At 38.2% G+C, this 25533-nt stretch overlaps 1 protein-coding gene and 1 long non-coding RNA gene across 3 annotated transcripts in view; one reads left to right on the plus strand and one right to left on the minus strand.

Annotated features, from left to right (window-relative positions):
• Positions 1-25533, minus strand: part of SAMD3 (sterile alpha motif domain containing 3) — a 178443-nt gene that overhangs the window by 121635 nt on the left and 31275 nt on the right. The window contains exon 1 of one of the 2 annotated variants that reach the window (XM_063621940.1): positions 1892-2217. The exons of the other annotated variant lie outside the window; for it this stretch is intronic. The gene's annotated coding sequence lies outside the window, so the exon portion shown is untranslated. Of the gene's footprint in view, positions 1-1891; positions 2218-25533 lie in introns of those variants that run through there. 2 annotated transcript variants of the gene reach the window in all.
• LOC134733211 (uncharacterized) lies at positions 1802-15314 on the plus strand. The gene is made up of 3 exons (XR_010116736.1): positions 1802-2269; positions 4670-6862; positions 12414-15314. It is a non-coding gene; the product is annotated as an uncharacterized lncRNA (long non-coding RNA).

Below are 25533 nucleotides of genomic sequence, written 5' to 3' on the forward strand. Positions count from 1 at the left end.
CACACGAAAGAGTCTTTATGCTCCTTCATAATCCTTCTATTTGGATCCTTCTCACCTCCTTATCACCCAGCAACCACTCATCTACTTTATTTCACTGTAGATTAGCTTTCATTTTTTAGAATTTCTATATAAATATACTTTTAGAATTTTATTGTGGGAAGGTTTTTTTAAATTAGAGATTGCTGTGGTTATATCCTATAGATTTGATGTTACCTTTTGATTATCATTTAGTTTAAATTTCTTTAAAATTTGGGGTAATTTGGGAGGTTTTAGTGATTTTAGCAAGTAGATTATTAATAGTACTGAATAAGAGTAAACAGGAACTGAGGAAATGGGAACAATTAGTGAGATCTACCTTTTTATGACTTTTACGGTGGAAACAAAGGAAAGATATGGAGAAGTAAATTAGAGGAGAAACAGAGAGGAGGTGAGCTGGCCCAGGCCATACAGGTTGGTTATAGGTTCATGATGAGAGAGGATTAAGGAGAAATCTCAGTCTTAGGTTACTTTCCCAAAGGTTTTCTATTTAGCCAGTAACAGCAGAGCAAAGAAACTCTTAAGTTTTAGTCTGTTTTATGTTGCTATAAAGGAATATTGAGGCTGAGTAATTTATTCTTTAAAAAAGGTTTATTTGGCTTATGATTCTGATGGTTAGAAAGTTCAAAATTTGGCATCTGCATCTGGTGAGAGGGCCTGAGGCTCCTTCCACTCACTGTAGAGGGCAAAGGGGAGCTGATGTGTGCAGTGATCACATGGTGAGAGAGAAAGCAAGAGCGTGGAGTTCTTTTTAACAATCAGCTCTCTTGGAAATGAATGCAGTGAGAACTCACTCACCTGAGTGAGGACATTAATTTTTCATGAGTGATCAGCCTCCATGATCCAAACATCTCCCATTAGGCCCCATCTTCAACATTGGGAATAAAATTTCAGCATGAGGTTTGGAAGGGACAAACATCCAAACCATAGAAACATATAAATGATCAAAAGATACAGCGAATAGAAACAGGCCCTTTACCATTTTCTCAGTACCTGATTTAGAGGAAAAGGCCTGCCAGGTCAGAGGAGCACAAAACCTGGACTCAATGTATTTTTTTAATAAAACTTTTTATTTTGAGATAACTGTGCACTCATGTGCAAAGTTATAGGAAGTAACACAGAGAGAGCCTGCCTATCCTTTACCTAGATTCCTCTAGTGATAACATCTCACAAAACTTTAGTACAATGTTAAAAACAAGATATTGACATTAACTTAATCCACTGAAATTGTTCAATTTTTTTTTGTTTTACTTGTGCCCATTTGTGTGCTGCATTAATTCTCTGCAATTTTATCACATGTGTTTCAGGTATCTACCACAGTCAAGATAAGAACAAGTACATCATCACAAGGATTCTTCAGTTTTTTGTCCATTTTCTAGTTAGTCTTTTGAACTATTGAGTTCTTAGAGTCCTTTCTATATCATAAATATAGTCAAATACTGCATAATAATATTTTGTTCAACAATGGACTACATATAGTGAGAGAATAGAGACAGACCCTCTCATATTGTTTTATACTCAGAAAAGGAAAGAGAAGTGAAACTAAAGGCAGGTAGCCTGGTGCCTAGGAACCAGACCGGAAACCAAGGAACCAGACCTGAAACCAGGCCTGGGCCTGCCTGACCTAAGCCTGGTAGTTAAAAATTCAACCCCAGACCTAGCAACTGATGTTATCTATAGATTCCAGACATTGTATAGAAAGACATTGTGAAACTTCCTCGTCTGTTCTGTTTCACTCTGACCACCAGTGCATGCAGCCCTTGTCACATACCTCCTGCTTGCTCAATTGATCATGACCCTCTCTCACAGACCCCCATAGAGTTGTAAGCCCTTAAAAGGGACAGGAATTACTCACTTGGGGAGCTTGGCTCTTGAGACAGGAGTCTTGCTGATGCTCCTGGCTGAATAAACCTCTTCCTTCTTTAACTCAGTGTCTGAGGAGTTTGTCTGCAGCTCGCCCTGCTACATTTCTTGGTTCCCTGACCGGGAAGGAAGGTGATTGGCAGATGGTCAAGGCAGCTCCTTAGGCGACTTAAGCCTGCCCTGTGGAACATCCCTGCGGGGGACTCCAACCAGCCCAAGCCACACGGATACTGAGAGCACTCCCGGGTAGGCATTTGCTCCAGTGAGATGCCTCGCCAGAGCAGTGTGTGGCAGCCCCCCATGGAGGATCAATGCAGTGGCTGAACACTGGGAAGGAACTGATACTTGGAGTCCAGACATCTGAAACTTGGTAAGACTAGTCTTTGGAACTTGCCTACTCCGTTTGAGTGGAAGTGTGGCCTGATGACCCACGGTGTGCCTTTATTGGCACTTTGGTTTGGTTTTGGTTTTGGTTTTGGTTTTGACTTGGTTTGAATTGCTTGACAGGACCGGTCTTGGGAACTTGCCTACTCCATTTGAGTGGAAGCATGGCCTGATCACCCACAGTGTGCCTGTACCAGCACTTTGGTTTTTGTTTTTGACTTGACTTGGATTGCTTGATACTTTGGTTTTGATTTCTGGATACTCTGATTTTGGTTTTGATTTTGATTTGGTGTAAACTGCAAAAGTGTGTGTGTGCCCTTTTTACCCATTCTTTGTTTTGTGGTATGCATGTGGTGTGAGCGTGGTGTTTTGTCTTGAAGAAGCATGGGTCAGGCACAAATAAGCCCACACTACTAGGAACTATGTTGAAAAATTTCAAAAAAGGATTTAAAGGAGACTATGGAGTACCGTGACACCAGGAAAACTTAAAACTTTGTGTAAAATAGACCAGCCAGCATTAGAGGTGGGTTGGCCATCAGAAGGAATCCTGGACAGGTCCCTTGTTTCAAAGGTATGGCACAAGGTAACCTGTAAATCCAGGGCACCCAGACCAGTTCCCGTACATAGACACTTGGTTACAGCTGGTTTTAGATCTCTCCACAGTGGTTGAGAGAACTGCAGCATAAGCCAGGCAGAGAGACAGACAGGAGAAAGAGAGAGGCAGAGAAAGAGAGGAAGAGACAGAGCCAAAAGGAAAGTCAAAGAGAGAGAGACAAAGTCAAAGAGAGATATATACAAGTAGTTAAGAAAAAAAAAAGTGTGCCCTATTCCTTTAAAAGCCAAGGTAAAATTAAAACCTGTAATTGATAATTGAAGGTATTATTTGTAAGCCTATAACACTCCAATACCACTTTGTTGTCAATGTAAACAAGGGCATATCCCGAAAGCACTGAGGCCTTCCTATCAAAAATCCTTGATCCAGTAACCTGTGGATGGCCCAAATGCATTCAATCTGTAGTGGCAACTGCTTTGCTAACAGAAAAAAAGCAAAAAAAATAACTTTTAGAGGAAACCTCATTGTAAGCACACCTCACTAGTTCAGTTCAGAACTATCCTAAATCAAAAAGGCAAAAAAGTAGCTTACTAACTCAAAAATCTTAAAATATGGGGCTATTCTGTTAGAAAAAAAAAAAAAGGAAATTCCCTTAACAAAGCAGGTTTCCTAACAAGGGATTTAAATCTTAATTACCATACAAAGGTCCAACCAGACCTAAGAAGAACTCCCTTCAGGACAGGATGATGGATGGTTCCTCCCGGGTAATTGAAAAAAAAAAAAGGTTATAAAAGGAAATCTCATGCAAGAAATGTTGTATAATTTAAAAGTAATTAGGCCTCCTAAATGTAAAACTATTAAAGAAACAGTTAATGTGCAAGATATATAAAGAAAGTAAAATATACTTCTAGTAATAAGAATTATAAGGAGGCATAAGAATGTAAAGTTTTACCTACATTAAAAGGTTACAAATATGTATATTTTGTTTTAAAAGTTTAATCAAGTTTTAAAATGTTAATTGAAAAAAAATTCTGTGTGTAGACATTGGCCAAAGTTAAAGAGGTATCATCCAGTTTTTTTTTTTTTTTTTTTTTTTTTTTTTTTGAGACGGAGTCTCGCTCTGTCGCCCAGGCTGGAGTGCAGTGGCGCAATCTCGGCTCACTGCAAGCTCCGCCTCCTGGGTTCACGCCATTCTCCTGCCTCAGCCTCTCCTTGTAGCTGGGACTACAGGCGCCCGCCACCACGCCCGGCTAATTTTTTGTATTTTTTAGTAGAGACGGGGTTTCACCGTGGTCTCGATCTCCTGACCTCGTGATCCGCCCACCTCGGCCTCCCAAAGTGCTGGGATTACAAGCGTGAGCCACTGCGCCCGGCCTCATCCAGTTTTTCTGTAAACTGGACATTAAAATAAAAGCATAACAGGTTTTCCTTAAAACACAAACCTGCTCTTTAGCAAAAATTATAAAAGGTTAAAAAGAGTCTATAAAATCTTACCTTATATTCAAATATTAAACATTGGATAAATATGTCTACAAAGTTTTATTAAAATTAGGTTTAACATTAATAACACACTAATATAAATGTAAAATTTAACTTATCTGGTATAAAAATCATACAGGAAGCATTGTTAAATGTAAAATGGTATTTGGCTTTCTTTGGTTTAAAACCTAATAAAAATAGGTGCTAAAGGAAATTTCTCAGTAAAAAAGCACTAACGACTATAAAGTCCACTGCCAAGTACCCCACATTTAAAACAAAAGATCAATTTCTTAAAAATTATATACTTGGTTTATCTGCTACTTTCCTTTCCCTCAAAAACTAAAAGCCTTTTAGCACTTGTACCACCCCTAGAATTTCCGGTAAACCAGCGCCAGCCTGAAGAACACGTTCTCATCAAAAGGTGGAAAGAAGAAAACTCGAGCCAGCCTCAGAAGGACCCTACCTTGTGCTGCTAACCACCAAGACTGCTGTTTGTACAGCAAAAAAGGATAGACTCATCACACCCGAGTCAGGAAAGCGCCACCCCCTCCAGAGTCGTGGGCCATAGTCCCGGGGAAAACCCTACCAAACTAAAGCTAAGAAAAATTTAACTCTTTTCACCTATTCTATTACTCTTTCTTCTTTCCTCGTTCTATTGCTGACCATCTAGTTATTAACATAACCAAGTCAATTTTGCCTCAAACTTGCATTTAATGCTTGCCTTGTGGAGACTTGCCAAGTCAAAGACAGTTTTCTACTTCAGAAAAGTACCTCTGTTCCTCCTGACTTTCCTTAGACTGGGCATTAGTAAACTAGGACCATTTAATCCAGGGAGATTTCGATAAAGACCCCAGTGCCAACCAGGAGTCTTGCCCCCTGATGTAGAGCTTTCATGCCATAGTTGGTCCAACATTCTGTGGACCACTAAAGAGCAAGGATGGACTGCCCCAACCGGTTTTTGTAATTTCCTAAAATCATACATTCATTTTACTAGAGGATCATGGAAGTTAAAGACTTACAACAAACTTTAGCAATTAAGACAGGATACCAAGATGCAAATGCCTGGTTAAAATGGATCAAATATTCCATCTGCACATTAAACAAAAGCAATTGTTATGCTTGTGCACATGGCAGGCCAGAGGCACAGATTGTCCCCCTTCCACTAAGGTGGACCTCCAGTCGACCAGGCATAGGCTGCATGGTAGCTCTTTTCCAGTATTCTACAGCCTGGAGTAATAAGTCATGCCAAGCTCTCTCTGCTCTATCCCAAAGTCCGGCACCCTGCAGGTCAGCCCCCAAGGGCCATCCAGCTTCCATCTCCCAACACTAAGTTCACTTCGTGTCTCTCACGACAGGGAGGAAACAGCATTCCTTGGAGACCTGAAGGGATGTGATGAGCTTAAGAATTTTCAAGAGCTTATCAGTCAGTCAGCCCTTGTTCATCCCTGAGTGGATGTATGGTGGTATTGTGGTGGACCTTTACTGGGCACTCTGCCAAATAACTAGAGTGGCACTTGTGCTTTAGTCCATTTGGCTGTCCCTTTCACCCTGGCATTTCATCAACCAGAGGTAGAAAAAATAAGACATCGTAAAGTGAGAGAAGCCCCTTATGGGTCTTTCAACTCTCACATCTATTTAGATGCAGTTGGAGCCCCGCAAGGAATACCAGATCAATTTAAAGCTTGAAATCAAATAGCTGCAGGATTTAAGTCAATATTTTAGTGGGTGACAGTTAACAAAAATGTAGATTAGATAAACTATATCTATTACAACCAACAGCAACAAGCTTTTCATGAGTTAAAAGAAAAACTCATGTCGGCCTCAGCCCTGGGGCTACCTGACCTGACAAAACCCTTTACACCCTATGTGTCAGAAAAAAAAAATGGCAGTTGGAGTTTTAACCCAGACTTTAGGGCCCTGGCAAAGGCCAGTGGCCTATCTCTCAAAACAACTAGACAGGGTTTCCAAGGGCTGGCCCCCATGTCTAAGGGCCCTGGCAGCAACGGCCTTGTTAGCACAAGAAGCAGATAAGCTAACTCTTAGGCAAAACCTAAACATAAAGTACCCCCATGCTGTGGTGACTTTAATAAATACCAAAGGACATCATTAGCTAATCAATGCTAGACTAACTAGATACCAAATCTTGCTCTATGAAAATCCCCGCATAACCATTGAAGTTTACAACACCCTAAACCCCGCCACCTTGCTCCCGGTATCAGAGAGCCCAGTTGAACATAACTGTGTAGAGATATTGGACTCAGTTTATTCTAGTGGGCCCAACCTCCAAACCATCCTTAAACAGCAGTAGACTGAGAGCTGTATGTGGATGGGAGCAGCTTTGCCAACTCCTGCAAAGTGGCTCTGAAGAAGACAACAAGCCCTGCTCCAGTCACACACCTGGAAGCTGACTGATCCATGCATGGCCAAAGCATGAGGAAACTCATCACGGGACTCATTTTGCTTAAAATTTGGACTTGTACAGTAAGGACTTCAACTGACCTTCCTGAGACTGAGGACTGTTCCCAGTGTATACATCAAGTCACTGAGGTAGGACAAAAAGTTGCTACGGTCCTATTATTTTACAGTTATTATAAGTGTACTAGAACCCTAAAAAGGACTTGTTTGTATAATGTTACTCTATACAAGGTATGTAGCCCAGGAAATGACCAACCTAATGTGTGTTATGACCCATTTGAGCCTCTCATGACCACAGTTTTTAAAATAAGATTAAGAACTGAAGACTGGTGGGGGCTCATAAACGATATGAGTAAAGTGTTAGCCAAAACAGAAAAAAAAGAGGTGCCCAAATGAGTCACCTTGAAATTTGATGCCTGTGCTGTCATTAATAGTAATAAGTTAGAAATAGGATTTGGTTCTCTTAATTAAGAAAGAGGCTATATGGCAGAAAATAAGTACGTTTATCATAAATTAAGACTGTATAAAAATAAATGTGGATACAGGTCTTATGTCATTTAGGCTACTTGCATTAAAAAAATGAAAAAATCCTGTCCACCTTCAGCAAGGGAAAAGTGGCCCTTCCTGTACCAGTGGTCAGTGTAAGCCCTTAGAACTAGTCATAACCAACCCCCTTAATTCTCGCTAGAAAAAAGGGGAATGTGTAACCCTAGAAATTGATGGAGCTGAAATGGATCTTCAAGTAAATATCGTGGCTTGAGGAAAAGTTTATAAATGCTCTCCTGAGCCAGTATTACAAACCTTCTATGATAAACTGAATGTGCCAGTACCAGAAATTCCAGGAAAAACAAGAAATTTGTTTTTACAATTAGCTGAGCGTATAGCCCAGTCTCTCAATGTCACTTCATGTTATGTATGTCGAGGAACTGTAATAGGAGATCAATGGCCATAGGAAGCCCAAGAATTAGTACTTATAGACCCAGTTCCTGATGAATTCCAGGCTCAAAAAAAATCACCCTGATAGCTTCTAGGTCCTAAAAGCCTCAATCATTAGACAATACTGTATAGCAAGAGTAGGGAAGGACTTCACCCTTCCTGTAGGAAGACTCAGCTGCCTTAGGCAAAAACTGTACAATAGTACTACAAAAACAGCCACCTAGTAGTTCAAACCATACTAAAAAAAATCCATTTAGTAAATTCCCAAAGTTGCAAACCGTGTAGACCCACCCAGAGTCCCACCGAGACTGGACAGACCCCACTGGATTATACAGGATATGTAGGCATAGACCTTATGCCAAATTACCTGACCAGTAGGCAGGCAGTTGTGTTATTGGCATTATTAAACCATCTTTCTTCCTACTGCCCGTAAAAACAGGCGAACTCCTAGGCTTCTCTGCCTATGCTTCTCGCAAAAAGTGAAGCATAGCCATAGGTGATTGGAAAGATGATGAATGGCCTCCTGAGAGAATTATACAATACTATAGGCCTGCCACTTGGGCATAAGATGGCTCATGAGGATACCAGAGTCCCACTTACGTGCTCAACCGAATCATATGGTTGCAAGCTGTTTTAGAAATCATCACTAATAAAACCAGTCAAGCCTTGACTATTCTAGCCCAGCAAGAAACTCAGATGACGAATGCTATCTATCAAAATAGACTAGCTCTCGACTATTTGCTAGCAGCTGAAGGAGGGGTTTGTGGAAAATTTAACCTTACTAATTGCTGTCTACACATAGATGATCAGGGGCAAGTAGGTAAAGACATAAAGATATAACAAAACTGGCCCACGTGCCCGTGCAAGTGTGGCATGGATTTGATCCTGGAGCCATGTTTGGAAATTGGTTCCCAGCACTAGAAGGATTTAAAACCCTTATAATAGGAGTTATAATAGTAATAGGAACCTGCTTACTGCTCCCTTGTTTTCTACCTGTACTTCTTCAAATGATAAAAAGCTTCATCGCTACCTTAGTTCACCAAAATGCTTCAGCACAAGTGTACCATATGAATCATTATTAATCTATTTCACAGGAAGACATAAGTAGTGAAAATAAGAGTGAGAACTGCCACTAATAAAAAGTGAGAGTCTCAAAGTGGGGAAATGAGAGAAGAGAGACAGACCCTCTCATATTGTTTTATATTGTTTTATACTCAGAAAAGGAAAGAGAAGCGAAACTGAAGGCAGGTAGCCCAGAGCCTAGGAACCAGACCCAAAACCAAGGAAACAGACCCGAAACCAGGCCTGGGCCTGCCTGACCTAAGCCTGGTAGTTAAAATTTGACCCCTGACCTACCAAGTGATGTTATCTGTAGATTCCAGACATTGTATAGAAACACATTGTGAAACTTCCCGGTCTGTTCTGTTTCACTCTGACCACCAGTGCCTGCAGCCCCTGTCACTTACCCCCTGCTTGCTCAATCAATCACGACCCTCTCACATGGAGCCCCATAGAGTTGTGAGCCCTTAAAAGGGACAGGAACCGCTCACTCAGGGAGCTCGGCTCTTGAGACAGGAGTCTTGCCGATGCTCCCTGCCGAATAAACCCCTTCCTTCTTTAACTCGGTGTCTGAGGAGTTTTGTCTGCGGCTCATCATGCTGCAATAGCATGGTGGTCCCATTAAATTATAATGAAGCAGAAAAATTCCTATCATGTAGTGACATTGTAGCCATCATAATGTCATAGCACAATGCATAACTCATGTTTGTGGTGATGCTGGCATAAACAAACCTATTAAGCTTCCAGTCCTGTAAAGACATTGATGATCCCAGCCCTGTGGAAGCCTAGGCTGCTGTGTGTGTTTGTGTCTTAGTTTTTAACAAAAAGTAAAATATAAAAATAAAAAAGTTTTAAAAATCAAAAAAAGTTTACAGACTAAGGATACAAGAAAGAAAATATTTTTATACAGCTATACAATGTGTTTATATTTTAATCTAAGTGTTATTACAAAGGAGTACAAAAATTTTGAGAGAACCTATAAAGTAAAAAAGTTATAGTAAGCTAAGGTTAATATATTGTTGAAGAAAGGAATGCTTTTAAAAATAATTTTAGTGTAGCCTAAGTGTACAGGTTCATAAAATTTACAGTAGTGTACAATAATGTCCTAGGCCTTCATATTCACTCACCACTCACTCATCCACTCTTACAGAGCAACTTCTAGCCTTGCAAGCACCAGTTATGGTAAGTGTCCTATATAGATGCACCACTTTTTGATGTTTATACCATATTTTTACCATACTTATTCTGTTTAGATACATATTTACAATTGTGTTACAATTGCTGATAATATTCAGTATAGTAACATGTTGTAAAGGTTTGTAGCCTAACAGCGATAGGCTATCCCATATAGCCTAGGTGTGTAGTAGGCTATACCATCTAGGCTTGTGTAAGTGCACTCTATGATGTTCACACAATGACAAAACCACCTAAAGACACATTTCTCAGAATGTATCTCTGCCATTAAATGATGCATGGCTGTACTATTCCTTTGTCAGATATGTGATTTTCCCAATATTTCTACTACATTGTAACTTGCCTTTTTATCCCCTTAATAAGATACTTTGCACAGCAAAAGTTTTAAATTTACATGAGGTTCCATTTATCATTTTTTTCCCTTTTATGGATTATGCTTTTGATGTCAGGTCTGAGGATTATTTGCCTAGCCCTAGGTCCTGAAGTTTTACTCCTTTTCTTATTCTTAAATTCTTATACTCTTACCTTTAAGTCCGTGATTCATTTTTGAATTAATTTTTATATAAGGTGTGAAGTTTAGGTTGAGGTTATTTTATTTTTATTTTTTATTTTTTTTGCCTATATACTTTCAATTGCTCCAGCACCATTTGTTGCAAAGCTTTCCTTTCTCCATTGAATAACGCTTTGCTCTTTGTCAAAAATCACTGGATATATTCGTGGGTATATTTCTAGGTTCTCTATTCTTTTTGAAATGTTTGGTAGAATAATCAAGTGAAACCATTTGGGGTTCTCTATTCTTTTTGAAATGTTTGGTAGAATAATCAAGTGAAACCATTTGGGGCTGGATATTCTTTTTTAGAGGGTTTTAAAAATATGACTTCAATTTCTTTCATGGTTATGGGACTACTCAGATTATTTCATCTTGGTAGTTTGTGATTTTTGAGAATTTAGTCAATTTCTCCTAAGTTGTTGAATTTATGAACATAAAGTTGTTTGTAGTATTTTCTTACTATCCCTTTAATGGCTAAAGGATTGGTAGTAATATCCCTGGTTTCCATTCTGATATTGGTAATATGTGTCTTCTCTCTTTTTCTTTTTGTCAGTCTTGCTAGAGGTTTCTCAATTTTATTGATTTTTTTCAAAGAAACAGCACTTTTTTTCATTGACTTTCTCTATTGAGTCCTTTTAATTTTAAATGATTTCTGTTCTTAACACTATTATATCCTTCTTCTGCTTGCTTTGGTTTATTTTACTCCTCTTTTTCTACTTTATTCAGGTAGCAACACTTACTGTTTATCTGAGGTCTTTCCTCAGTCTAAGAACTTAGTGGTACAGGCTTCCTTACCAGGGTTGCTTTAGCAGTATGTCACATATTTTCTAATTTCTATTGTCATTCCTTCTTTGATCCACGGACTATTTGGAAGTGTGTTGCTTAATTATCAAACATCTGAACATTTTCTAGTTCTCTTTCTGTTATTGGTTTTCATTTTAATTTCACTGTGGTCAGAATGCAAACTCTGCATGATTTCAACCCTCCACAATCATAATTATAGAATTTTTAAGGCTGTGGAAATTCTTTTTTGAGACAGAGTGTGACAGAGTGTTACTCTGTTGCCCAGGCTAGAGTGCAGTGACATGATCTCAGCTCACTGAAACCTCTGCCTCCCAGGTTCAAGTGGTTTTTGTGCCTCAGCCTCCAGAGTAGCTGGGACTACAGGTGTGTGGCACCAGGCCCCAGCTAACTTTTGTATTTCTAGTAGAGATGGGGTTTCACCATGTTGGCCAGGCTGGTCTCAAACTCCTGGCCTCAAGAGATTTGCCCACCTCAGCCTCCCAAAGTGCTGGGATTATGGGCTTGAGCCCCTGCATCAGGCCAGGATATCTTACAGTAGTCCACATGAAACTATGGCTCAAACATGTAGGTTAGCTCCATATCTTGTGATATTTTCTAGGACGTCACTGGCCTGAAGCAATCTTCTCTTTCTGTTTCAGCTTCAGCACCCCTTCCTGGGACTTTAGGTAAAAGGGTTAAACAAGCAATACTTTGCCTAAGTAGTTAAACCTAAACCAAAATGTTCTCACTTACAAATATAAACCATGCATAGTCTAAACATCACTTTTTCAGAAATTAACCTCCCCAAAATATTTTCATGTGGCCCGCATATGGTCTTACAGATATATGAACATATAGATCTATTTTATTGATTTTGATAGCTCGAAAATATCCCATTGTATGAATAAATAATTTGTTTAGCCAGACTTTTACTCGTGGATTTTAAGATAATATTAGGGTATTTTTTGTTGTTATAAATAATACTGCAGGAAACACGTACATATTTCTTAGAGTATCTGTATGAATATATCTGTGGAAAATTCTTAGAAGTGAAATTCCTAGTTCAAAGGATGTGCATATTTTAAATATTGGCAGATACTGCCAAATTGCCTTCAAAAGAATTTGTACCCAATCTTGTTTTTTTGTTTTTGTTTTCCTTAGGGTCTCACTCTGTTGCTCAGCCTGAAGTGCACTGTGGCACCATCTCGGTTCACTGCAACCTCCACCTCCTGGGCTCAAGCGATTCTCCTGCCTTGGCCTCCCAAGTAGCTGGGACTACAGGAGCACCACACCATACTTGGCTAATTTTTGGATTTTTTGTAGAGACAGGGTTTCACCATGTTGCCCAGGTTGGTCTGGAATTCCTAAGCTCAAGCAATCCACCTGCCTCAGCCTCCCAAAGTGCTGGGAGTGCAAGCAAGAGCCACTGCACAAACCTCTTGTCAACAATCTATAAGAATTTCTGTTTCCCCTCAACTTCCCTATCCCTGTCTACTATCAAGCTATTTGATGCTTACAAATTTGATTGGGTTAAAATGTTTTCTCATTGTGATTTTTATTAGCATTTTTAAGATTGTGAATGAGCATCTTTTCTTACCTTTTTAAGATTTTCTTATGTTTATTTCCTTTGTCCATAATCTATCCAGTGTTATTTTAAATTGTTGATTTATAAATACTCTTTATATATTTAGAAAATAATATTTTGTTGGTCATATGTGTTGCAAATATGGTTTCACAGTTTTTGTTATTTGCTTTTGACTTTCTTGTTTTCTTTCTCCCTCAGCAGATTTTACATAGGCAAATATATCCATTGTATTAGTCTGTTTTCACTCTGCTACTAAAGACATATCGAGACTGGGTAATTAATAAAGGAAAGAGGCTTAATGGACTCACAGTTCCACATGGCTGAGGAGGCCTCACATTCGTGGCAGAAGATGAAGGAAAGCTAACGAACATCTTACATGGTGGCAGGCAAGAGCATGTGCAGGGGAACTCTCATTTATGAAACCATCAGATCTCGTGATACTTATTCACTATCATGAGAACAGCAAGGGAAAGACCCATTCCCATGATTCAATTACTTCCCACTGGGTCCCTCCCATGACATGTGGGGATGATGGGTGGGGACACAGCCAAACCATCATCATCATCCATCTTTTAATTTGCAGTTTATTTTTATGTTTGGCCTTAAAAGGTCTTATCTTTTCCAAGATTATAAATAATACTCTTATATTGTTATGTTTAAAGTTTTGATTCCCTTGTAAGTTATTTTTGTGAAAAGAGTAAAGGAAACATCCAATTACATTTATTTTTCAAATGGCTGACCATTATCCTATCTCCATTTATTTAATAATCCATTTTTTCTCTGTTTTGAAATGCCATCTTTACTGACATGTATTCTCTATAAAGATTTGTCAGTCTTTATTAAATGAATTGAATTCAAGGATGGCTAAAATCAATTACTTTTTCATGGTTGTCTTAGGACCTGGGATCAGATTGGGACAGTCAGTATCTAATTTATTTACCTATTTATTATTTTAAATTATTTCACATCTAAGTCATAGCTTTACAGTGTTCTAAACAGCCACCTCCCCCAAAATAGGTCCAATACTTCTGATTTATATAAACAATGAGGAAATAACTAGACAGCCAGAAATAGATTCCTTTAAAATACCAGGAGGATTAATTGGCTAGTGATGAGATAATACATCTCCAACTGATAATTAAATATGATTGTTCTTTGTGGAAATATGAAGTAATTGCATGCAAGGTGGGATTAGTTTTTATTGCTTTAGTTGGTGTACAACATTGAGTCTCAACTTTTTAAATTTTTATTTTATTTTATTTGATATGAAGTCTTGCTATGTTGCCCAGGCTGGTCTCAAGTACTTGGGTTTAAGTGATCCTCCCAGCTCAGCTTCCCAAGTAGCTGGGATTCCTGGGATGTGCCACCATAATTAGGTAGATGTGAACTTTTAACAATGGCCTACTCATTTATAGTAGATTGGGAAGACCAGAATGACTGGAATCTATAGGAAAACTTCAACAGACTATAGACACAGATTTTAGCATCCTCATCCTCAGCTATCATAGACACTTGGAGTTTTTTTATTTATTTGGTTTATAGTATTGTTCAAGTGTGCTGTTTCTTTATTGATTTTTTATGTTGGAGTATTGAAGTTTTTTTATTTTTTTAAATTTTATTTCTCTGACACTGGCTCTGAGGTGACATGAACCTTTTTATTATTATTGTATTTTTGCTCATTTCTCTTTTTAGTTCCCTTAATATTTGCTTTATATATTTATAAATGATGGTAGGTGCATACATATTTATGACTGTTATATCTTCCTGATGAAGAGAACTTTTATCATTATATAATGTATTTCTTTGTCTTGTGAATAACATCTGTTTTGTTTGATGGAAGTATAGCCACCTCTGCTCTCATTTGGTTACTATCTGTACAGAATATCTTTTTCTATCACTTCACTTTTAGCCTATGTGTATCCTTAAATCTAAAATGAGTCTCTTGTAGACAACATATAGTTGGGTCTCTTAAACTTAACCATTTAATCACTCGATGTCTTTTGATTGGGGACTTTAATCCATTTATATTTAAAGTAATTATTGGTAGAGAAGAACTTACAATTGCCATTTTGTTCTTTCCTGTTTTGTAGTTCTTTTGTTCTTTTTTCTCCTCTTGATGCTTTGCTTGGCATTTTATTGATTTTTTTTGTAGATATAGTCTTTGTTCTCTTTCTCTTTTTCTTTTTTGTATCTTCTGTATGTATTTTTGTGTGTGGTTACCATAAGTCCTATGTAAAATATTTTATTACTAAAACCATCCATTTTAAGCTGATAACAACTTAGAAGTATTAAGTATGCTTTAATTGCATGCAAATATCTCTATACTTTTACTCCCCACTACACAATTTATATTATTGATGTCACAATTTATATCTTTTTATACTGTAACTTCATTAACAAATTTTTGTAAAGTTATTCTTAATATTTTTTGACTTTTAACTTGTGTACTAAAATTAAAATCAATTTACACACCATCATTACAGTATTATTCTGTTTGTGTATATACTTAACTCTACAAGTGAATTTTACATTTTTATATGCTTCTGTGTTGCACTTCAGCATCCTTTTATTTCAAGTTGAATAATTACCTTTAGAATTTTTATAAAGCAGTTCTGATAATAAGGTATTCCCCCAGTTTTCATTTACCTAGGACAATCTTTACCTCTCCATTTCTGAAGAACAGTTTTGCTGGGTATCATATTCTTGGTAGACAGGATTTGTCTTTCAGTACCTTGACTATATCCTACCACTGTCTCCTGGCTGGTAAGGTTTCTGATAAGAAATCCACTGATAGTCTTATGGAGACTCCCTTGTGCAGAGCAGTTCTCTGAGTGGCCTTGGACCAACCCAGTTCTCTCCCTTTTCTTGCTTATAATTTTCAAGTATAACTATAGAATGTACAGGGAATGCAACATTCTCAGATAGGGAGGGACTGTCTGGAAAATCCCAGGCTCTATCCTAGTCTTCCCAGAATAGGATGTCCTTCCGTGCTTTAGTTGAGTGACATGTGACTCTGGGGTATAAAGCTTAGGGTGGGCTGCTGTTTTTTAGGGTTCCTCAGCTGTAAGTGGGACACATGTAAATAGGACTCCATCCATCCCTAGGACATATTTTGGGCCAAAGAGATTTTGTGTTGAGCTCCGCTGGCTTGGAGGAGGGGCTGACACAGGTAAAGTGAAATTGTTTCTCTTTCCCATTTTGAAGGGATTTTTCTCTGTGATGTGTTCATCTGAACACTGCAACTTCTTAATTGGAATCTGGAGTTCTTATAAAGGCAGTTTGGCCTAAATATCTTTTTTTTGGTGTTTCTGTTGAGGAGGGACAAGGGCTGTGATTTCCTATTCCACTATATTACTGAAGTCCCTCTCCCTTTACATTTGATTGCAATGTCTCTTAAGACTCTTAAACTTAGTCCCTTACAATTCCTACCTTGCTATTTTTTTCTTCATACTATGGACTTTTGGGAACTATCAGGTTAGTCCTTTTTTTGGACCCTTGGCACTCAAAATATAGTCTGCTGACCAGCAGTACTGGCATCACCTGGGATCTTACATGAAATGTAGAATTTCAGGTCCCTAGACCTACTGTATCAAAATATACATTTTGATTAGATTCTTAGGTGAGTTGTATGCCCATTAAATGTGAGAAACACTGCTCATAAATGCCTTAATTCTGTATTTTTCTCTTTGATTCCTTGTGGTGTCATTTATTTATTTATTTTTTCTCCTGTATTTCCTGTAGACAAAAGTTATCTTGATACCAGTAGCTCTCAACTTTGACCGTGAAGACTTACTTGCTGATTTCTTTTGCTTCTTGAATCAGCCTGGGTCCCATTATCAGCATTTTATATTTTATTGACATAATGATAAGCTATATTAAAAAATAGTCAAAAGAGATTTTACCTTGTCAGCTCTGGGTTTTAAATCTTGACAAAAATACTCAGATAAATCCCAAACAGTTCAGAAATCTATCTGTCTCAACTCCCAGTAGGGCTGAATTACACTGAACTTTGGAGGAATAACAAGTATATATTCAGTTTATAATAACCACTATATAATTTAACTAGAATATACAGTTAAAGCACAATTGTATATAGCAATCTATTTATGATATAAATTTGAGTTTATTTATTAATTTACCAATACCTCCCTCAACTAATGATATGGGAGAAAAATCATTTATTAATATATTATAATTATTAAATCACCTATTTGGTCTTGATTCAAATTTTTATTTTCCTGATCTTCAAGCCTTGCTGTCCTCTTCCCTGAACACTACATTATTTTCTTCTTTGTGTATCATATTCTTTTTATTATTTACGCTTACAATCCATATCAGTATGGTTGTGTTCTTATTTTAAAACATTTTCTCCCCCTCTATCTCTTTGATTATGACCTTGCTCAGACATCTTTTAAGTATTGTGGTAGGCTGGATAATGGCCCTGCAAGGATGTTCACATTCTAATACCTAGAGTCTGTGAATATGTTGCCTTACATGATGGAAGGAATTTGAAGATATAATTAAGGATTTTGAGAAGGGGAAAATTTTCCTGGATGATCTATGTGGGCTTAATATAATTACAGGCTCCTTATAACAGGGAAACAGGAGGTTCAGAGAGAAGACAGAAGCAGAAGTTGGAATTATGTACTTTGAAAACAGAAGGAGGGGCCATAAACCAAAGAAAGTATGTGGCCTTTAGAAGAGAGAAAAAGTAAGGAAACAGATTCTCCCCTAGAATCTACAGAAGGAACTCAGGCCTAATGATGCCTTGATTTTAGCTCAGAAAAACTCTGATTCCAGAGTTCTGACTTTCTGAACAGTAAGATAATAAATTGGTTAAATAATCATTTTAAGGCCTTATCATTGTGGTAATAAATTATAGCAGGAATAGGAAACTAGTACAAGTATAAAGCTTTAATCAGTTTACTAATTTTAGGTTCTAATACTTTTCTGCAAGAATAAATAAGAATATATAGGTAAGTAAAGAGTGGGTGGAATAATATGAGTCTCTCATAACAGATATTAAGTATATTGAAAATATTATAAAGCTATAATAATTAAAGAAGTGTGTTATTTAAACAAGTATGTACACATGTATCATGAAAGCAGAATAAGTAATACAGAGTAAGAACCTATGTATGTATATACATTTACATTATAATAAAGGTATAATTCCCTAATGGGTTCTTCTTGTCCACTGCCCAAATAAAACCAATTCGCTGAGACTGCAGTATTGCAGTAGAGAAAGATTTTAATTAATGCAGGGTTAGCCAAGTGGAAGACAGGAATTCATTACTCATATCAGCTTCCCTGAGAACTCCAAGGCTAGGTTTTTATGGATAATATCATGGGTAGAAGGCTAGGGAATGGGTGCTGCTGATTGGTAGGAGATGAAAATAGGGGTGTGGAAAATGGTTCTCGTGAGCTCAGTCAGCCTCACAGTGGGGGCCACAGGACTGGTTAAGTCATGAAGCACAGGTCCAAGTAGAGCCAGTTGGTCACCAGAATGCAAAAGTCAGAAAAACATCTAAAAGACCAATTGTAGGTTCTGAAATAGTAATGTTATCTATAAAAGCAATTGAGAAAGTCAAAAATCTTGTGACTTATGGCCACATGATTCCTGAGAAGTAAAGGATTATAGAAAAGCAAGTTATGAAACAATGGCTTGTTATCATTTAACTCTGCCTATATCTTAGGCATAATTTAGGCCTCTACCATAATCCTTATCTTGTGGCCTTTCATTAGTTTTACACAGACAGTTTCGGTCCTCAAAGAGTGGGTCAGTTTTAGGGAGGGACTATTATCATTCTTGTTTCAAAGTTAAACTATAAACTACATTCCTCCCATGGTTAGCTTGGCTTACACTCAGGAATGAACAAGGACAGCGAGCCCGTAAGGCTAGAAGCAAGATGGAGTCAGCCATGCTAGACTTCTTTTGCTGTTATAATCTTTGCAAAGGCAATTTCAAAAGCAGTGCTCATTGACACTAATTGACCTACCGTGCTCTTCTTTGAACATACCATCTTGTTCTATTAAACATTCATAAATGGTGTACAGTCTACTGGTTCTCCTTTTTCTATTTTTTCTCCTACTTGTTGCTTATATAACTCCTGTCTATCCTTAGGAATAACTTAGGTGTCACTTCTTTCAACGATCCTTTTATGAATGCCCCAGGTACAGATTGGATGTTCTTCCTTAGTTCTCTGAGGCACAGGCTTGGTTTATAATGTGGTAACAAGTAATCCTCTAATATTTGATATTTTGAAATCACCATTGTAAAATTATAACTGAGACAATGACAGAGATCTGACCTAACCAACTCCTTCTTGCTTCTAACCTCCAAGCTGTCTCTGTTCATTCCTGGGTGTAGGGTGAATTAACTTTGGAAGGAACTTAGCTTATAGTTTATAGTTTGAAACAAAAATGGTAACAGCCCTTTTCCAAAGCAAACCTCCTTCTTGCTTGGGGACTAGATTGCCTTTGTAGGACTAACAAAGTAGCCACAAGATTAGAAAATATGTTTAGGAGCCATGCAGCTGGAAGCTACAAGATTCCAAAACTCCCCAAATTGCTGCTGGGGATAACATCACTATTGTATAACCTAAGAGGAGTGCTTGAGATATTTTGAAGACCCTGCACTTGATGGATCACTTGGCACCACTCGGATTGATAAACTGGCTCATCCAATCTTGTGGGCCTCACCCAGGAACTGATGCAGCACAAGAAGACAGCTTCGACTCCCTATGATTTCATCTCTGACCTGACCAATCAGCACTCCCAACTCACTGGCCCCACCACCTACCAAATTATCCTTAAAAACTCTGACCCTTGAATGCTTGGGGAGTCTGGTTTGAGTAATAATAAAACTCCAGTCTCCTGCATAGCCAGCTCTGTGTGAATTACTCTTTCTCTATTGCAGTTCCCCTGTCTTGATAAATCACCTCTGTCTAGGCAGTGGGCAAGGTGAACCCATTGGGCAGTTACAAATTAACACAATAAAAGAGTATTTCTTATTCATACAATTTCCATTGCAGAGTTGTTTTCTACTCTTCAGAGTTGTTTTCCTACAAATTATGACTCAGCAATCTAGTTGGCTTCAGTCTTTCAGTGCTGTCAAAATTGAATCAAGATGGCTCAATTCAAAGCCTCCCTACAACTGGCACAGTGGAGGAAGTGTGAAACTGGAAAATAAGGCTTTTCATTGCCTCAGTCCAGAAGTGGCATCTTACTTTTGCTCACATTTCACTGGCTTTAACTATTCATATTTTCCTGCACAATAAGGAGCTGAGAGGTTCATTCTTCCATGTGACTGGAAAGGAAGGAGAACTGGATAGTGGCAAAGCACAATAATGCCTACTGCACACTCTGACCTTAGCATGAGTGTATCACTTACTGCAGCCTACTGTAGTTACATAGACGGTGGGGAAACACGATGTGGTTGGACTCTTTGCAATTCTATCAAATATTCTCCCATGCTAGGGTCAATTTAGTACAAGGGTTAGAGAATGAACCCTAGAATCAAGTTGGATCTGAATTTAATTCTCAGCTCCACCACTTAACTTACTGTATGACCTTGGCAAGTTATTTCACCATTGTGAGTCTCAGTTTCCTAAATCATTAAATGAGCTTAATAATATCTATCTAATAGTATTATTATAAGATTATATAATTTAATGGATATAAAGTTCCTGGTACTCCACCAGATATGGTTTTGCTGTGCCCCCTTAAATATCATCTTAAATTGTCATCTTTATAATCCCCATGTGTCATGAGACGGATCCAGTGGGAGGCATGTGAATCATGGGGGCAGTTTTCCCCATGCAGTTCTCATGACAGTGAGTGGGTTCTCATGAGATCCGATCATTTTATAAGCATCTGGCATTTCCCCTGCTGGCACTCATTCTCTCTCCTGCCACCCTGTAAAGAGGCGCCTTCCTCCATGATTGTAAGTTTCCTGAGGCCTCCCCAGCCATATGGAACTGTGAATCAATTAAACCTCTTTTTTCTTTTTTTTGAGATGGAGTTTCGCTCTTGTTGCTCAGGCTGGAGTGCAATGGTGCACTCTCACTGCAACATCCACCTCCCAGGTTCAAGCGATTCTCCTGCCTCAGCCTCCCAAGAAGCTGGGATTACAGGCGCCCGCCAGCAGGCCTGACTAATTTTTGTATGTTTAGTACAGACAGGGTTTCATCATGTTGGCCAGGCTGGTCTCAAACTCCTGACCTCAGGTGATCCACCCCCCTCAGCCTCCCAAAGTGATGGGATTACAGGTGTGAGCCACTGTCCCTGGACTAAATCTCTTTTCTTTATAAATTACCCAGTCTTGGGTATGTCTTCATAGCATCGTGAGAAAGGGACTAATACACCACCTGACATACATTAGGAGCTAAATAAAAAGCAATCTTTATTATTACCTACTCTTTGAGCTGCACCTCCCAGGGACATTATCTTTGTCTTTCAAATTTTAATTTCTTTCTCCCCTTTGACTCTTGTCTTCAGTTGCAAATAATAATTATCTTTCCTAAGTTAAGAATAAAACTGAACCACTCAGAACAAACTAAAACTTTGCTTCAGGCTATTTTTCCATTTCTCTCTTTCTTATCACCAAACTCAAATGTTTGTTTTCTGTCGTGTTGTTTTTCACTAGCTACTTCTACTTTTAAAAGTTCCCATTCACTGCTTGGCTCATCATAATCTTTGTTTTCCTATTTACTGAAGCTATTCTCTTGCAGCTTATAACCAGCCTCCTCATCACAAAGTTATTAAACTTCACAAGCATTTCACCTTGCAGGTCTTTCTTGTGGTTTGACATTTAATTATTTTTTTGCCCTTGATAATGTCATATAATGACATACCTCTTACCCTTCTCACCATTCCCAAACCTTCTTCCTGATTCAAGTTATTTTCCTGTCTCCTCCAGGAGGATCTGCAGAAGGTTCATTTTTTGGCCCTCTTCTCTTCTCTCACATGCCTCCCCTTGGCACTCACATTCCCTCCCAAAGCTTGAAAATATCACCTTTAGACAGGCATCTTCTATGTCTACCCTCTCCTCTGAACTCTCTTCTAGCTTCCCAATTGCCTAATCAAAATTTCTCAGGATTTTTGTTCCTGCACTCAAATTTACAGTGTCCCACTTGGATTCTGTACCCATTTGGCCATTGTTCATGGTTCTATTTCAGCATGTACACATAGCATCCCATATTATAGTTATTTGGAACATTACATTGCAGTTGTAAACTCCTTGGGACAGGAGTTATCTAAAGATAGTCTTTATCTTCTTGCCTCCCCTCTTTATTTTCATATTAAAATTTAGTAATCATTCATCTATATCACCATCAGGATAATTATAATATGCTAATTACGATATGTGTAATATATACTTCAAAATAAATGTTCACATTAAAAATGTGGCAAAGTAGTTCTCTGATATCCTCAGGGGATACATTCTAAGACCTCCAGTGGATGTCTGAAACCATGGATAGTATTGAACTTTCTATATACTATGTTTTTTTCCTACACATGTGTGCCTATAATAAAGTCTAATTTATAAATTAGGCATACTAAGAGATTAACAACAATAGCTAATAATAAAATAGAACAACTACAACAACATACTGTAATGGAAGTTATGTGAATGTGGTCTCTCTCTATCTCTCTCTTTCAAAATATCCCATTGTACTGTCCTCCCCTATTTTGGATTGTGGCTAATGACAGGTAACTGAAATTATGGAAAGCAATACTGTGTATAAGGGGAAACTACTGGTTAGTGTGATTGAGCATAGTAGGAATTACCACACTTCAAACTGATAGAGAAATGAAAAGTCTCTTGCTTACTGATTTTATAGTATAAAGTTATTATTTCCTCTTTATTTACATTTCAAGGCCATCAGATATGCACCACTGGGGATACTAAATTAGGGTTAGAGATGCACCATTGCCAAGATGGGGAAGACAGAGCCTACATTTTCCAAAAGAACTTGAAAGCTTGATAATAGCAGTTGCTTTGCTAGAACATCACCAGTTACACCATGTCATCTGGGATTAAGTGGGTTTTGTTTTAAATTTGGAACACACATTGTCATGCTCTTTCTCTCCCTTTGGTGTAGAAATAGTGATAAACACCTGCCAAACATCTAGAGGTTTTCTAGATTTCTCTTACAAAGAAAATGGGGAATCACGGCATCCCAGATTGCTTCTTTTGGCAAGAACATTGCCTCTTTGCCCCATATGATAGGTCTATGTCTGTATCCCTAAAGATGCAGGTATAGCTACATTAAAGAATTATTTTTCTCCAGTCAAAGCAGTGTGTTTTATCATTTACATACCATTGTTTGCTCATCTTTTTTGTTGTCAATTGCATTTAAAAGTAAATTTTTAGTAATGCTAGTGGATGAAATAGACCCAATCGGAAAGGCAGTAAAAATAAACAACAGGCATGCCTATCTGTTATGTGAATGAGTGAAAATAGACATATCTAAAAGCTTAGCAATTACTGGCCACAGTGCACTATAACTGATAGCACCAAACTTTTATCCCTGTTCTCCCCATTTATTTAGGTTGATCTGCATCTTCTGATCTAGATATCTTGACTCCATAACCAGACTTGGATACTGGCCTCTGATCCAGTTTTGGCCATGAGAACTTCAGACCCTCTGATCAGCATCCTATCTGATTCTTCCTTTGGTTTATATGCCCTTGGTTTCACGTATCCAGCCCTGGAAATTTTTCTCTGTATCCGCAACCCACCTTGACATTATCTGCCCTGAAATGACTCTTTGCAGCATGGAGAATCAAATATGTGAATTAATGCAATGGCCTCTTATCTCCCTGCATCTGCTCTTCATTTTTGCACTCTCTCTATAGAGGAAATCTAATCATGTCACTCTTCTGCTTGAAATCCTTCAAGAGCTTTCAATGGCCTTTAGGATAAAATATAAGCTTCTTACAATGGAATTAAAATGTATTTCAGCCGGGCATGGTGGCTCACACCTGTAATCCCAGCACTTTGGGAGGCCAAGGCGGGAGGATCACCTGAGGTCAGGAGTTCGAGACCAACATGGAGAAGCCGTGTCTCTACTAAAAATACAAAAATTGACCAGTGCCACTTGTCTGTAGTTCCAGGTACTTAGGAGGCTGAGGTGGGATAATCACTTGAAGTCAGGAAGCGGAGGCTGCAGTGAGCTGAGATTGTGTCACTGCACTCCAGCCTGGGCAATAGAGCAAGACTCCATCTCAAATAAATAAATAAATAAACAAACAAATAAATAAAATGGATTTCCATGATTCAGTCCTTGACTTTGGCCATTTCCCCATGTTAAGCTTATGCGCCATGGAATGGACCTACTCACAGATCTTCAAATAATCCATGTTCTCTTAAACCTTTCAGCATTTGCACATGCCATACTCTGCCTAGAACAGACATCCTCTGCCTCTGTAGTAAATTCTTCTTCCTTCAAGACATGACAGAGATACTCAGGAAAGTCTTCCCTGGCTGAGGCCTTGCTTTACTTACTTAACATATTCACACAAGCCACACACACACACACAAGCACACACGCACACGTGCAGGGGGATGGGGGAGAAAGAGAGAGAGAGAAAGATTTGGCTTTACTCCTTGCATTAAATTGGATTCCATAACTAGGGAAATGGCCTTGTGTTCTAGTCCTAAAAAGATGGTAGTCTTAAGGAGATAACAAACAGAGGACAACGAGAAGCAGAAAATTCTACTACCAACACCTATGAAATACATGTTACATATATTATATACATAGGCAACTATAAATGCATAGTTGATCATACAAGGAAGAATAGAGCCTCCCCTGGTGGCAAACAGAAGCGTGTGAAACCATGAGCTGCTGTGACTGCCCTAAAGTAGTCTTGGTCTCAATAATACAGAGGTTTAGAGTTTAAAATTCTCATGGGAACAGAAACTGAAGCTTTGTATTCAAAACAAGAGGGGGATTGAAATGGAGACCATGGAATAAATATGGGACTTTCAAAAGTACTGAACTTCAGGGAAACCCTCAGAGAAAGAGTGTTCTAAGAAAAAAAAATCTACTCACTGGTACAGAGAAGACAAGGACACTAAAACTAACAGCTGAAACAAAAGAGAATTTTCTGAGAACTCAAATTCCAAACTTGTGTTTCATGCAGGCTCAAGATTCAAAATAATAACTTCTCACAAAGTCTGGAAACCTTGAAAAAAAGAGATTGGTATAAAAATTGGACCCAGCAGGGTGATTCTCTTGGGCCATGTAAAAAAAGCAAATATAAAACTTTCAGGGAGGCACGCCCTCAACAGATGCTATTCAGCAACAATTTACAAGTCAACAGACACAGCAATGGGGATAATTGGAACCCCAAGAATTTCAGCTCCTAGGGCACTGGTCGAGATTATAAAATTGGTTTGTCCTAAATGAATAAAAAATAAAATGTGGAATTTAAATCCTAAGGAAAAAAAGACACCACAAAAAGAGACACATTTGAAAAAGAATGAAATATAATTTCTAGAAATAAAAAAGTCAATAGACTAAATTGAAAGTAATATACAACTAAAGGATTTGCAAACAGAGTTGGAATGAAGACTATTACTCAGAATATAGCACTGAGAGATAAAGAATTAGAAAACAGGTAGGAGAAATTAACAGATGTGAAGGTTAGAATGAGAGCCCCAGTCTGGTAGGAGTTGTAGAAGGT

This window comes from Symphalangus syndactylus, chromosome 2 (assembly GCF_028878055.3).
Source record: "Symphalangus syndactylus isolate Jambi chromosome 2, NHGRI_mSymSyn1-v2.1_pri, whole genome shotgun sequence".
Taxonomy (NCBI): Eukaryota; Metazoa; Chordata; class Mammalia; order Primates; family Hylobatidae; genus Symphalangus; species Symphalangus syndactylus.